Consider the following 16222-nt stretch of genomic DNA (forward strand, 5'->3'; position numbering starts at 1 on the left):
GTCAATGTTTACATAAAGCACAGTTTTTAAATTTGTTTTAATGAAGTCTAGCTTATCAATTCTTTCTTTCATGAATTTCTTTGGTTTTGTATCTAAAAAGTTATTACCAAACCCAAGATTATTTAGTTTTTCTCTTATAGTCTAAGACTTTTAGAGTTTTACATTTTCTATTTAGGTCTATGATCCATCTGATCCAGACATGTTTCTCTGTACATCTTTTTGTCCTTCACTTCCCTGTCACCCAGCTACTTCTCTCCTCTAACATGCTATATTCTTCTGTGTAACATATATAATCACCTGTTGTCTGTCTATATCCATCAATCTATTTTATTTGTTTTCCAATGTAAATTATCTTTAATCTATCTACTTCTCTCTCTAGTCAAAATCATTTATTGCATTCTTCCTGTTTTCTTGATAAGAATAAAAACTTCACCAGGGAAGGAAAATTATGGGACTTATTTACTGCTGTCTCTAGTATACAGCATATACTACACTGCACACGAAGTATACACTCAAACCATATGTCTGGTAAATGAATGTGTCAGTTGGAGTATCTACTTGAAATTACTTACTTGGGGTAGGCATCTCCAAGATCCTAAACTGAAACTTATGACTTAGAAAAATCAAACTAATTCTCCAATTGCTATTTAGCTCACAAGGATATGGCCTAATCTCATTTGATAAGATTCCTCTCAATGTGACTATCAGATCAGATCGGATCAGATCAGTCGCTCAGTCGTGTCCGACTCTTTGCAGCCCCATGAATTGCAGCATGCCAGGCCTCCCTGTCCATCACCAACTCCCAGAGTTCACTCAGACTCACGTCCATCGAGTTAGTGATGCCATACAGCCATCTCATCCTCTGCTGTCCCCTTCTCCTCTTGCCCCCAATCCCTCCCAGCATCAGAGTCTTTTCCAATGAGTCAACTCTTCGCATGAGGTGGCCAAAGTACTGGAGTTTCAGCTTTAGTATCATTCCTTCCAAAGAAATCCCAGGGCTGATCTCCTTCAGAATGAACTGATTGGATCTCCTTGCAGTCCAAGGGACTCTCAAGAGTCTTCTCCAACACCACAGTTCAAAAGCATCAATTCTTTGGCACTCAGCCTTCTTCACAGTCCAACTCTCACATCCATACATGACCACAGGAAAAACCATAGCCTTGACTAGACAGACCTTTGTTGGCAAAGTAATGTCTCTGCTTTTGGATATGCTATCTAGGTTGGTCATAACTTTCCTTCCAAGGAGTAAGCGTCTTTTAATTTCATGGCTGCCGTCACCATCTGTAGTGATTTTGGAGCCCAGAAAAATAAAGTCTGACACTGTTTCCACTGTTTCCCCATCTATTTCCCATGAAGTGATGGAATTCACTCTCAAATGCTTAGCTCAGCTTAGAAGTTATGTTACCTAATTTCACACCCTTCCTGTTTATGATCTGGCAAAATAGATTAGAATTAAAAAAAAAAAAAAAAGGTTTCCACTACATAGAAACAATTAAGGATCATATCCCCTCCAAATCTAGTATGAAGAAAAAGTACAGGTTCAGTTTTTTGAGTCATTACTTGTAGCTCTGATTTCTAACCTATGTAATTAATTCTTCTATAAGGGCTACTAGTATCACCTAAAAACAACTATACTTATCAGTTTAGACTCTGATCTATAGCAGAGGCTCTTGGTTTTTTCCTAATGCTATATTTTATGAGCCAAATGTGGACTATGAGTTCTGTTAGAAATATATGGAAATGATAAAAAAATAAACCTGTAATTCATATACAAAAAAGGCTTTTGGCCATTAACATAATAAATATAATATATATAATATATATTAAGAAAACTCTGCAATCAATGAGGATTATACCTGTCTCTAAATATATCCAGTTTTCTAACTTTTAGTCATTTGCTTTTTCTTTATTTCTAACAGTAAGCAGCAGCAGAGATGATTGATTGTTTAACTATAGGTTGTTTCTCTAACCCTTATTGACCTTGTCTCCTACTAAGGCCAAACAGGAAGTGAAACAGGATGGGATATCAATTCAAATGGAGAACTCCATGTATAGGACAACATTCGTCTCCATAATCTTGACATATGATTCAATTCTCAATTTTGACTTTTCATCACACAGTTTGCAGGGGAAGATTGTCTTCTTCTCTTACTGGTTAATTTTTCTTGAGTAAAGTTTAGAGCTATAAAATTGAAATCCAGATATTAAAGAATTGCTACTTTTGTAAGCTTGTGATCAGTGGATATATGATTAAATCATTGGGATGACTTGCAGTGATGGCTAAAGATTTTCAGTATGACTAAAATCACATTAGCAGTTACTGTTTAAAAGAAAAAGGAAATCTTATCTTTAGCAATGTATATGTCTGGAAAAAAATACATAATTTCTCTGGCCTCCTTGTGTGGAAAATTAAGGTAGTACAATAAATCATTCTTTAGTCATGTTTGATATTATAGAATTCTATAGATACTCCACAATATGCTTCATTACCTGCAATGGTATGAATATTTGCAAGGTGTTCCTGGTTTGAAGATTTTTTTCTTCTCTGTGTGTATATGTGTGTCTGTCTGTGTTTATGTAATTTTGTCAATGTTAGAGAGCAAATAAAAATGTTAAAAGTGAATATCATTTAAGATTAAATAACTGATTGACTTTAATTGTTTGTTTTATGTAAGAGAAAACAAACATCACAGTATGCCCAATATAAAATACCCACTGATTTTCTGAAATAATAGATTTTAGATATTACCAGTTTCCTTCAATTTCACTAAAATCACTATTATCAATAATTCTAATATAGGAATAAAAATCAATAGCAAAAAGGAGGGGGATTAAGATGGCAGGGTAGGAAGACATAGAGCTCACCTCTGCATAACATGCAACATCAAAAATACATCTATAGAGACAGAGATGGCAAATGTGCACAGTTTCAAAACTAGAAAAGGCAGGGAAACTGAGTATCCTCTAGAGGCTCCAAAAAAGAAAGCTACTGGGCTGACATGTTGATTTTTGCCAGTGAGAACCCTGTTGGATTTCTGGCCTATAGTGCTATCAGATAATTCTCCTGTGGGACTTTCCATAGAGGAAAAAAAGATGTTTTATTGGATCTTCTATGAAGTGGTGAGTTAGAGCTTGCATCTCAGTCTATGGATCATCAGCAGGAACTTCACTGACTGAGGTTTGTGAATAAATATTCTACATAACATGAAGACAAAAGACACCATTTTAGCTTTAGTTCTAAGAGCAGACCCTGACATGAGGACTTGGGTGATGCTAGGAAACAAAAATGAAGAATGAAGAAAAAAATCAGGGAAACGAAACGCTAATGAGCAGATAATCACTCAGTTCCCCTCTGGAACTTCTGATAAGCCATGGAGAACACATACTGGGATCTTCCTACTGTGGAATGGCACGTGAAAACGAAAGTGAAAGACACTCAGTTGGTGGCAGACTCTTTGCGACCCCATGGACTATGCAGTCCATGGACTTCTCCAAGCCAGAATACTGGAATGGGTAGCTGTTCCCTTCACCAGGGGATCTTCCCAACCTAGGGATCACACTCAGGTCTCCCACATTGCAGTGGGCTTCTTTACCAGCTGAGCCATGAGGGAATGGCAAGGCCAGGACATTTATCCTCTGATTCTTCTCTCCTAATTGGGAAAATAGATTGCTCATCACTGAGTACTGGTCTCCCAGACTACACTTTCCCACAATTCTGGGTTGCTCCTAATCAAGAGAAACCTGTAGTGCCAGAGAAAGTTCTGAAGCAGAGACTAAGAGATTCTGGTGTTTAAGGTAGGACTGTTCGTTTGTTAGAAACATCCACAGCTGTCTGTGAGCTCAGATGAGCTGAAAAGATAAGGGACAGCAGATCTTGTTGACAAAAACCAGAAAACTATACTTGTGGTGGGAGAAAAACCTAGATGATACACACTTAAAGTGATTATTTGAGGGGAACAAAGGATTTACTTACTGTTAAAATGGGAATGGGCTTCCCTGGTGGCTCAGTGGTAAAGAATCTGCCTGCAGTGCTGGAACCACAGGAGACTGTGGGTTCAATTCCTGGGTTGGGAAGATCCCCCTGGAGGAGGAAATGACAACCTACTCATCAGGACAATCCCATGGACAGAAGAGCCTGGTGGGTTACTGTCCATGGGATAGCAAAGAATCAGACCCAACTGAAGCGACTGAACAGGTATGCACAAAATGGGGATGACAAATGAATTCCAACTCTCATACCATCTCTGATTAACTGGATGCACAGTGTGCTATGTTGAGGAGGATTCTCAAAAGGCTTAGTAGGAAATTGTATCTTTATCAATTAGCAACCAAAACATGGAAATGGAAGAACAGAGGGACAGCATGTGGGCCATGTATGTGCCATACTTTTTAAAGTAGAGGCTATTTTTATTAACAGCATCACTGAATGTTATTTCTTTAATAAATTCTTCCACAGATTTGATCTTTCAAAATGCACAGCATGTGGGGTATCTTCGGTTAACAGGCAAATTCTCCAATTAAAGTTATGAATAAAACTGGGATAACTTCAAAAGCACAGTAGTTTTGGCATTAGCTTTGTTATTCTGCTACATGCTTCAAGTAAACATGATATTTTTTTCTCAGTTATACACAAAAATCAGTCATGATATTAACCAGAAGATACAAAATGTATTAAAGAAAGACAGTGTTTAGTAGTGTCAGTGCTTGGTCATAGTCATCAATGTTGGAACAATGAGGGGTGTTAATATATCAGTTCCCTTAGTAATTTTCATTAAACAATACAGTGTTAACAAATATGGATATGTTAGTTAGTTAGATGGGAGGAATCCTTTCACAATGTATATGTATATCAAATAACCATGATGTGTACTTTTGTCAATTATACCTCAATAAAACCGGAAAAAAATCCTTAGAGGAAAATGAATCATTAAATCAAGTGGGCAAAAAAAAAATTATTCATCTGTCATAATATCTTGATAAGGAAAATATCACCATTTACTTTAAGATATTATTTGAACTTCAGACTCCAACAATAAGTACAATATCTCAACTTCTACTTTTGCAACACAACTCAATTTCAAGTTCTATGGTTATTCCTAAGTGAAGTGAAGTCGCTCAGTTGTGTCTGACTCTCTGTGACGCCATGGACTGTAGCCTACCAGGTTCCTCCATCTATGGGATTTTCTAGGCAAGAGTACTGGAGTGGGTTGCCATTTCCTTCTCCAGAGCATATTCCTGACCCAGGGATTGAACCCAGGTCTGCCACATTGTAGGCAGACACGTTACCATGTGAGCCACCAGGGAAGTCCTGGTTATTCCTAAGTAGCCCTCAAATCTCATCTCCAATAATGTTTATGAGTAAAAACTACCATCAGGTCCTGCCAAAACCACTACTGCTAATATACCTGTATTTAGCTTCATCACAATGTAGCAATAGTAATATATGTATATATACACACACACACATATATGATGCACAAACGTGGAATAATTCTCATGGAAAACTAACTGGAAACTGGCAGAAGAGCTCCAACACAGTCAAAACTGGCCTTTGTCAGTGTGTGCAGAGGGAGTTGGTGACCCAACAGTATGCAAAGGCTAACCAATGAATCTAGGGCAGAGAGCCACTGGCATAGGACTCATTTAGCTACACAGAGGCAGCCTGGAGGATCTGGGCTGTGGTTACGGTGGGAGGGTGGCAGTCATTGTCAGCACACTCAGAAGTATACAGTGGTTTGTCTCCCAGAGAGAGTATTCCAGTTCTGCTCACTCCACACTGAAGCTTGCTAAATCTGGGGCAGACAGGTCCTGGGATAAGACTGCCACAGAGACAGCCAAGATCTCAGGCAGCAGTGCAGTCACCTCAATTCTTGCATAGCCACAACTCCAAACCACCAGCTCTAGGCCCAGACTACTAAACACAACAGCTTTGCACTAACTAGATCTGTGATGAACATAAGAGAGAAAGGTTTGTGATGGGGACTCCTTCTGAGCAGAATCATGGCTACATACAGAAACGATTCATACGTCCTGGGTGACCACACAGGCCTTACCTGCATTATCAATCCCTCTTTTGGGGCAAGGTGCACACTCATGGGCAACCATACCTGGTTGAACTTGACCCTCAGAGCTTCTTATCCAACAACTGGGGGGCAGACTTCACACCCAACAGGACATTGGCAGATATAACAGAGAGGAAGCCCTGACTCACATCCTGCACAGGCTTCAGACAAACCAACACCAGCTACACCCTCTATCAAAGAGATAATGGCCAGCACACCCTGAGTAAAGACAAGCATCCAGAAGAACAAAACAATAAAGTCTCTAAATTTTCTTCATGAAGTATACACATAAAGTTTACCTCCAAGGAAGGAGATATTAATATAAAGCCTATAAGTATCTAAAACTTACATGAAGGTTTTGTGATATGCATGATTTTTTTTTAACACAAAATTTGGCCTCATCAAGAAAGTTACAGTTCAGGGAAAATATGAAAGCAATTTTGAATAAGGTATTATTCAAATTCCCTTTGCAATGTACATCTTTCTCAGGTAGGAAAGGAATAACTTGCTAAAATCTGGATCAATCTCTGCAAAAATGAGAGAGGGGTAATCATTGTTATAACACATTTCTCTAAAGGTCACTAGTGAGGAATATCCTTCCACCTATATATTTATCTATCTACCCATCCATCCATCCACTGGCATACCTATCTACTTATACACCTACCTGTCTACCTACCTGCCATCTATCTCTATGGTCTGCTTTCAGTTATTTTAGTATTTTTGCATCATGCCTTGCTATTTCAATTTTATTTATTCATTGGACAATAATTCACTAGTAAGTACACCAGATGGGCTTCCCTGATAGCTCAGTTGGTAAAGAATCCACCTGCAATTCAGGAGACTCTGGTTTGACTTCTGGGTCAGGAAGATCCGCTGGAAAAGGGATAGGCTACCCACTCTAGTAATTATTGGGCTTCCCTGGTGGCTCAACTTGTGAAGAATGCACCCACAGTGTGGGAGACCTGGGTTTGATCCCTGGGTTGGGAAGACCCCCTAGAAAAGGAAAAGGCTACCCACTCCAGTATGCTGGCCTGGAGAATTCCGTGGACTGTGTAGTCCATGGGATTGCAAAGAGTCGGACACGACTGAGTGACTTTCACTTTCACTTTCAAGTACACCAGATGGAAGAAGTCTGGGTTTTAGTTATCATTGAACATGGTATCTGGAGAAATCTAATAATTTCTAAGAAAACATAGCTCTGATTTCAAGACTCTCCTTGTTAAATGATTCAAATAGAACTGCACTCAGTCTAATCTGGAGCCTAGTGTATTATAAAAATGAAATTGTCTATAAAAAAAAAAGTGCTTCCATAGGCAATTACAGAACAAGTATATGAAACACGTATAGCATGTTATGAATGAAAAATATTACTATGAGTAAATGTAAGAGGAAGGTATCTGGATAGTGACTTCTAGTTTTCTTACCAGATTGAGGTAGTAGGAGACAAATAACAGGAAATCTATTTGTAGTGCTGAATCTGTTTAAGAATTAATTTTATGGTTCTCAGAAAGTTATAATACATGCTATAATTTTTAATTTCCTAAGTTCTTGAATGCAAAAACAAATAGCATCCATGATAATTACACTTGCAGTTCTAACAGTTAGAAATAAAATAAGTTTCAGAGTGTGTGAGTGGGTAATAGTGACAGAACACTGAATTGTGCAACACAGTTTTGGGATAAAGAATGTTAAATCAAAAACATACATAAACAATGGAAATACATTTTTTAGAGAAAGAAGTAAAGATGTGATTTTATTGATACCAAGATTAAGTACCATGTAATATGTTTGGAAATCTAAGGATAAATCTAGAATAATAATCCTTGAGATATTTTCAACATGAATCACCTCTAAAATGTATCTCTTAAGTGTTCCTTGGAGTATCTATGTGAGCATGTCAAGTGATATGGATTACTAGATTTCAGGATACGGCATTTCTGTCTCTGACTATCTATGGCTTTTAGAAGACATTCTCCCTACGTCTAGCTATACACTTTCCCTATGCAGATTCTAACCTTCTAGTTTCACTTCTTGCTTTGCCCCAAATAACTGTATTCATTCAAATTTAAGTATGCATTAAATCACAAAAAATGGAAAGATAGAGACAAATCTCAATTGCTCAGGCCCAGTCCAAGCTCAGCTTTGGAGATAGAAGTGAATGACTGAGTGAATGGAAATCAAATGAAAACTGATAAAGAACTCAAAACTGGGCAAAGAGAGTGGCCTAAGATTGAGGGAAAGCAGCAATCTCTGGAAGCAGAAATTCATCATCATGGGTAGAAAATGGGTCAGACAATGGGACAGCTTTTCTCTTGAGTACTTTGCCATGGGAAGATCATTGCATGCTGCTGCTCCCTCTGAGCAGAAAAATGGTGCAAAGCAATGTCATAGTTACTGTAAGGTGTTGGTAGCATCGGTGTAGGATGATTCTTCTTCTCCTGTCCTTTAATCCCTTGAGGATTATAAAGCCAGCTAAGGAGAACAGCTCTTAATGAGTGTTCCCTCATAAATGAGTGGTTCCCTGAACCACATAATGGGAGTGAAGCAAAAGAGGGTAATCAATACTATGACTACGTGAAAAGTCTCCAACCATCGGGAGCCCTATCATGAACTGTATGAACTGGGTGAAGTGTATTGAATCTTAAATCAGTGCATTCTTACTTATCAATTATATTATTCGTATTCATGCTATTCATTTATCCTTCCCTTCAGAATTTTAATAGAATTTTTGTATGTGCTAGCCAGTAACGCCATTATTGTTATACTTTCTGCTTTTACTACTTCTAAGGACATTTCATGGTAGTTTAAGACTTTCTTTTCTTTTTGGTTTAGATTATTCTGTTATCTTATCCATCTCCAGTTAAAGACCTGACTGAAGCAAATTGGCATGCACCCAGCTTCTCATTAAATTATTGATTGTAAATAATTTTCTTGTGATCAAGTGAAAAAAGCTGCATGCTGATTGATTTAGTTGAATTAACAGGAAAAGTTTTCTTTATCTTAAATAAAATACCTTGAAATAGAATAATAAGATAATTAAGCATGAGAGATGAGGTCTTCTAAGTATAGCCCAGATAAAAGATATTTACATTAGAAAAGTCAATTCCTCTACATAAGAAATAAAAAGGAAATTATTGTTCTTGTTGTTGATTGAGATGGAGAGAGGGAAGCTGGCAGCTAGTGCTAAAGTTATCCTAAGTGGCAAGAGTAAAGTAGCGAAAAAGGACATAGGAAAACCAGGAAAAATATTAAATTACCCTTTATGTGTAATGAAGATCTAATTTTAAGATAATCATGTTTAGTATATGTTTTTTTTTTCTTGCCACATCTATTGTCATTATCTGCTGTCCAATATCTGCAATAAAAATCATTTCTACCATTATACTTGTTTTAATGATATTTATGGAGAATAAATGAAATGTTAGGAAATAATAAGGAGAACAGAGAAAGAAATTTAAAATGAAATGTAAAGTGGGAAGCAGCTGTGAAACAAGTTTAAAAATGAACTATTAAAATACATCCTATTAATACTGAAAAACTCCCCAAATTCAAACTAATATTAAAGAGTTAGAAAATCTTAAGGTTCATGTGATTATAGTTATAGGTTTCTTATTTAGACATAAAGGATATAGACAGATTTCTTAAGGTTTGGTGTCATCAGAAATATATTTATTTCATAAAGAGTTGTTTAATTTTCAAGGAAAGCATGCTTTAGCTGTTGCCTCTAATTTAACTAATGAATTTGTCTGAAAAAAATATAGTCATCAATTATATATTCTGCTTATCTATTCAGAAACTTCTCTTTCATGGCATTTTACTCTATTTATACATGTTTGAATGTAAGTAAGTATATTCGAAAAAGCAAGAGAGTTCCAGAAAAACATCTATTTCTGCTTTATTGACTATCCCAAAGCCTTTGACTGTGTGGATCACAATAAACTGGAAAATTTTTAAAGAGATGGGAATACCAGACCATCTGACCTGTCTCTTAAGAAACCTGTATGCAGGTCAGGAAGCAATAGTTAGAACTGGACATGGAACAACAGACTGGTTCCAAATAGGAAAAGGAGTACGTCAAGGCTATGGTTTTTCCAGTGGTCATGTATGGATGTGAGAGTTGGACTGTGAAGAAAGCTAAGTGCTGAAGAATTGATGCTTTTGAACTGTGGTGTTGGAGAAGACTCTTGAGAGTCCCTTGGCCTGCAAGGAGATCCAACCAATCCATTCTGAAGGAGATCAGCCCTGGGATTTCTTTGGAAGGAATGATGTTAAAGCTGAAACTCCAGTACTTTGGCCACCTCATGCAAAGAGTTGACTCACTGGAAAAGACTCTGATGTTGGGAGGGATTGGGGGCAGGAGGAGAAGGGGACAACAGAGGATGAGATGACTGGATGGCATCACTGACTCGATGGACGTGAGTCTGAGTGAACTCCGGGAGTTGGTGATGGACAGGGAGGCCTGGCGTGCTGGGATTCATGGGGTCACAAAGAGTCAGACACGACTAAGCGACTGAACTGAACTGAACTGAAGGCTGTATATTGTCACCCTGCTTATTTAACTTATATGCAGTACACCATGAGAAATGCTGGGCTGGAAGAAGCACAAGCTGGAATCAAGAGTGCTGGGAGAAATATCAATAATCTCAGATATGCAGATGACATCACCATTGTGGCAGAAAGTGAAGAGAAGCTACAAAGCCTCTTGATGAAGTGGAGGAGGAGAATGAAAAAGTTGGCTTAAAGCTCAACATTCAGAAAACGAAGATCATGGCATCTGGTCCCATCACTTCATGGGAAATAGATGGGGAAACAGTGTGAGACTTTATTTTTGGGGCTCCAAAATCACTGCAGATGGTGATTATAGCCATGAAATTAAAAGACACTTGCTCCTTGGAAGGAAAGTTATGACCAACCTAGATAGCATATTTAAAAGCAGAGACATTACTTCGCCAACAAAGGTCCGTCTAGTCAAGGCTATGGTTTTTACAGTGGTCATGTATATATGTGAGAGTTGGACTGTGAAGAAAGCTGAGCACTAAAGAATCGATGCTTTTGAACTACGGTGTTGGAGAAGAGTCTTGAGAGTCCCATGGACTGCAAGAAGATCCAACCAGTCCATCCTAAAGGAAATCAGTCCTGGGTATTTATTGGAAGGGCTGATGTTGAAGCTGAAACTCCAATACTTTGGCCACCTCATGTGAAGAGTTGACTCATTGGAAAAAATCCTAATGCTGGGAAGGATTGGTGGGGCAGGAGGAGAAGGGGACTACAGAGGATGAGATGGCTGAATGGCATCACCAACTTGATGGACATGGGTTTGGGTGAACTCTGGGAGTTGGTGATGGACAGGAAGGCCTGGCGTGTTGCAGTTCATGGGGTCTCAAAGAGTCTGACATGACTGAGTGACTGAACTGAACTGAACTGAATTGAAGTATATTAAAAACATGTATTTTTCTAAACTGGCATGACCAAATATCAGTTGGACCCTCCTTTAACTTTTCTAGATATAATTGATAAATCTTTCTTAGAATTTATATAGGAAGGATATATTTGTCTTCTAGGGCTTCCATAGTAAAGTACCACAGACTGGGTAGCCTAGTCACATCAATTTATGTTCCTACAGTTCCGGAAGCTAGAAGTCTGAGAGCAAGGTGTCTGCATAGTTGATTTTTTCTGAGTCATCTCTCTTTGGCTTGTAGATATTCTTGTTATCCCTATTTCTTCATATGGTGTTCCCTCTGTGTATGTGTGTATCCTAACCTTTTATAGGAATATCATTCATATTGGATTGGGGCTACCTTAATGACCTCAGATAACCATAATCACCTAATTTAATGTCCTCTATATCCAAACCACATTCTGAAGTACTGGGGACAGGGATTTCAACACATGAGTTTAAGAGCATATATAAGACTAGCTCATTTTATAGTTTTAATTACTCAAATCCATAAGGTAGTAGGTTTGAAACTTACAATTGCAGTAGAGGAATTTGTACTTATTCTTTTGGTATAAATTGTTGCCCCTGGAGATAAACTTTAGTATCTTACTAGATTCTGGTCTTATATTTCAGGACTGCCATGAAGATGTACTGAAAGTTCTACCACACTGGAAGAGTCTAATACCCCACTCATTTGATGATTTGCCAGCTCTAATTTTGGAAGAACATACTGACCACGATGGTGAAAATATCAATTTAAAAAAAAAATGTACTCTCTGTACTATGTGAGTCTATTTCCCTATTTTCCTGTGTGTTTTGACCAAACTTACAACTACTTGCACACAGCTGCATGTGGCTTCTGTTTTGTCAAACTATTAAACCAGTCTTACTTAAAATTATATTTCTCTTTCTCTTTTTTTTTTCCCCTACTGGTCTACCTTGACTTTGCCTTCAGCATTTGCTCATCAAGACTGAGATATGAAAGGATCCTGATCTCCTTCACCATATGATTCCTGTGTCAGAAAATTCAAAATGTCTTTCAAGTTTTGCAGTTATGCATTTGACTTTATTCTCAACATATTCTCTAATTTCAACACTGCATTTTTCATTTTTTTTCCTCATGTAATTTGTGTTGGTTCCCATAAATTTGAAAATTTACACTTTTATTCTTCCACAAAATTCCCATCCACAAGGCTTATTTCTAGTTGGGAGTTTAGGAATTCCCACCTTATCAAAATGTTAGTACTCAGGTTCTTAATTTCTAGTTTACCCTCTAACACATAACTTACAGTTTGAAATTTAGCTAATGAATTTTGTGACATGTAACCCTTAGAGTTAACTCAAAATTATCATTTGTTGTTGTGTTAGTTCCTAAGTAATGTTTGATCCCTTGTGATCACATGGACTGTAGCCCACCAGGCTCCTATATCAATATGATTTCCCAGACAAGAATACTAGAGTGGGTTGCCATTTCCTTCTCTAGGGGATCTTTCCAACCCAAGGATCAAACCCACGTCTCCTGCAGTGCAGGCAGATTCTTTATCATCTGAGCCACCAGGGAAGTCTCAAACCATTATTCAGTTCAGTTCAGTCGCTCAGTCGTGTCTGACTCTTTGTGACCCCATGAATCCCAGCATGTCAGGCCTTCCTGTCCATCACCAACTCCCGGAGTTCACTCAGACTCACGTCCATCGAGTCAATGATGCCATTCAGCCATCTCATCCTCTGTCGTCCCCTTCTCCTCCTGCCCCCAATCCCTCCCACCATCAGGTTCTTTTCCAATGGGTCAACTCTTCACATGAGGTGGCCAAAGTACTGGAGTTTCAGCTTTAGCATCATTCCCTCCAAAGAAATCCCAGGGCTGATCTCCTTCAGAATGGACTGGTTGGATATCCTTGCAGTCCAAGGGACTCTCAAGAGTCTTCTCCAGCACCACAGTTCAAAAGCATCAATTCTTCGGCGCTCAGCCTTCTTGACAGTCCAACTCTCACATCCATACATGACCACTGGAAAAACCATAGCCTTGACTAGATGTACCTTTGTTGGCAAAGTAATGCCTCTGCTCTTCAATATGCTATCTAGGTTGGTCATAACTTTCCTTTCAAGGAGTAAGCATCTTTTAATTTCATGGCTGTCCTTCAATTAAAAAAATAATTAAATAAAAAATACATGATTTATACTCTACAAACCATTATTAGTAGAGTACAAATCATGTATTTTTAAAATTAATTTTTTATTGAAGAATAATTGCTTTACAGAATTTTGTTCTTTGCTGTCAAACCTCAGCATGAATCAGCCATAGGTATACATATATATCCTCCTTCCTGAATGTCCCTCCTATCTCCCTCCCCATCCCACCCCTCTAGGTTGATACAGAGCGCCTGTTTGACTTTCCTGAGCCATACAGCAAATTCGCATTGGCTATCTATCTTACCTATGGTAATGTAAGTTTCCATGTTACCCTTTCCATACACTTCACCCTCTCCTCCCCTCTCCGCATGTCCATAAGTCTATTCTTTATGACTGTTTCTCTATTGCTGCCCTGTAAATAATGCTGGGAGGGATTGGGGGCAGGAGGAGAAGGGGACGACAGAGGATGAGATGGCTGGATGGCATCACTGACTCGATGGACATGAGTCTGAGTGAACTCCAGGAGTTGGTGATGGACAGGGAGGCCTGGCGTGCTGCAATTCATGGGGTCGCAAAAAGTCGGACATGACTGAGTGACTGAACTGAACTGAAAATAAATTCTTCAGTACCATTTTTCTAGATTCAATATATATGTGTTATAATACCATATTTATCTTTCTGTTCTGACTCACTTCACTCTGTACAATAGGTTCTAGGTTCATCCACCTCATTAGAACTGACTCAAATGTGTTCCTTCTTCTTATTGCTGAGTAATATTCCATTGTGTATATATGCCACCACTTCTTTATCCATTCATCTGTCAATGGACATCTAGGTTGCTTCCATGTTCTAGCTATTGTAAATAGTTCTGCAATGAATGATGGGATACATGTGTCTTTTTCAATTTTGGTCTCTTCAGAGTATATGCCTAGGAGTAGGATTGCTGGGTCATGTGGTAGTTTTATTCCTAGTTTTTTAAGGAATCTTGATACCATCTTCTATAGTGGCTGTATCAATTTACATTCCCATCAACAGTGCAAGAGTGTTCCCTTTTCTCCACACCCTCTCCAGCATTTATTGTTTTAGGCTTTTTGATGATGGCCATTCTGAGCAGTGTGAGGTGGTGTCTCATTGTAGTTTTGATTTGCATTTCTCTAATACTGAGCGATGTTGAGCATCCTTTCAGGTATTTATTAGCCATCTGTTTAGGTCTTTTCCCCAATTTTTGGTTGGTTGGTTTGTTTTTCTGGTATTGAGTTGCATGAGCTGCTTATATATTTTGGAAATTAATCCTTTGTCAGTTGTTTCATTTACTGTTATTTTCTCCCATTCTGAGGACTGTCTTTTCACCTTGCTTCCCTGGTGGCTCAGAGGGCAAAGCATCTGCCTGCAATGCAGGAGACCTGGGTTCGATCCCTGGGTCAGGAAGATCCCCTGGAGAAGGAAATGGTAACCCACTCCAGTACCCTTGCCTGGAAAATCCCATGGACAGAGAAGCCTGGTAGACTACAGTCCATGGGATCGCAAACAGCTGGACACGACTGAGTGACTTCATTATAGTTTCCTTTGCTGTGCAAAAGTGTTTAAGTTTAATTCAGGTCCCACTCATTTACTTTTGTTTTTATTTGTGTTACTTTTAGGAGAGGGGTCATAGAGGATCTTGCCTTGAAAAAATATGAAATGATTCATGAATCCATACTTCATCCTAGAACGGGGGCCATGCTAATCTCTGTATCATTCCAATTTTAGTATATGTACTGCCAAAATGAACATTTTCTTTTCTTTTCTTTTGATGCAAGTGCCTAGCTTAAACTTTGATTGCTGAGGCAACCACTTCAAGGGCTATCTACTCCAAAGTCAGCTATCTAGAATAAATATCTACATCCTCAGAAACATGACTAGATAAAGTACCAGGCCACCTCTCAACACTGCGGCTTATTTTTTTAGAAATCCTAGTTGATTTCCATAACTGATCATTTGGGCCACTTTTTATTTTCCCCCCACACTTTAAATTACCACTTTTGTTTTAAATTCAGCAACAGTGAGCCCACAAAACTTCTAGACTATTACCTTCATCCCAAATAAAAGCAGAACCTCAGACCAGTGCACTCTTTTACCCACTCTAGCTCTGATTCTCCTTCACTCTCCCATTTCCCATTCCCAACTCCCTGCTGTATGACTCCAGTTGCACTGTGTGATTTCTAGATCTTATAATTAATCAGGGTTTCCTTGGTGCCTCAATGGTAAAGAGTCTGCCTGCAATGTGGGAGACCTGGGTTTGATTCCAGGGTCAGGAAGATTCCTGGAGAAGGGAAGGGCTACCCACTCTGTTATTCTTTCCTGGAGAATTCCATGGATAGAGGAGCCTGGTGGGCCACAGTCCAAGGGGTTTCAAGGAGTTGGACATGACTGACTGACTAACATTTTGGACTCCCTGGTGGCTCAGTGGCAAAGAATCTACCTGAAATGTGGGAAACCTGAGTTCAATCCCTAGGTTGGGAAGATCCCCTGGAGAGGAAAATGGCCTACATGCTACAGTATTCTTTCCTGGAGAATTCCATGGACAGAGGAGTCTGGTGGGCTCATGTCG

General features: G+C 38.7%; 1 non-coding gene across 1 annotated transcript; it reads right to left on the bottom strand.

The window, feature by feature from the left end:
- Window positions 1–15301: 15301 nt before the first annotated feature.
- On the bottom strand, window positions 15302–15403 carry LOC147367689 (U6 spliceosomal RNA). Its single transcript, XR_015132234.1, has one exon. It is a non-coding gene; the product is annotated as a U6 spliceosomal RNA (small nuclear RNA).
- Between the last annotated feature and the right edge of the window lie 819 nt (window positions 15404–16222).

The sequence above is a fragment of the Bos grunniens genome, chromosome 8, assembly GCF_055505025.1.
Source record: "Bos grunniens cultivar Pamir isolate PY7600 chromosome 8, Bosgru_T2T1.0, whole genome shotgun sequence".
NCBI classification, from domain to species: domain Eukaryota; kingdom Metazoa; phylum Chordata; class Mammalia; order Artiodactyla; family Bovidae; genus Bos; species Bos grunniens.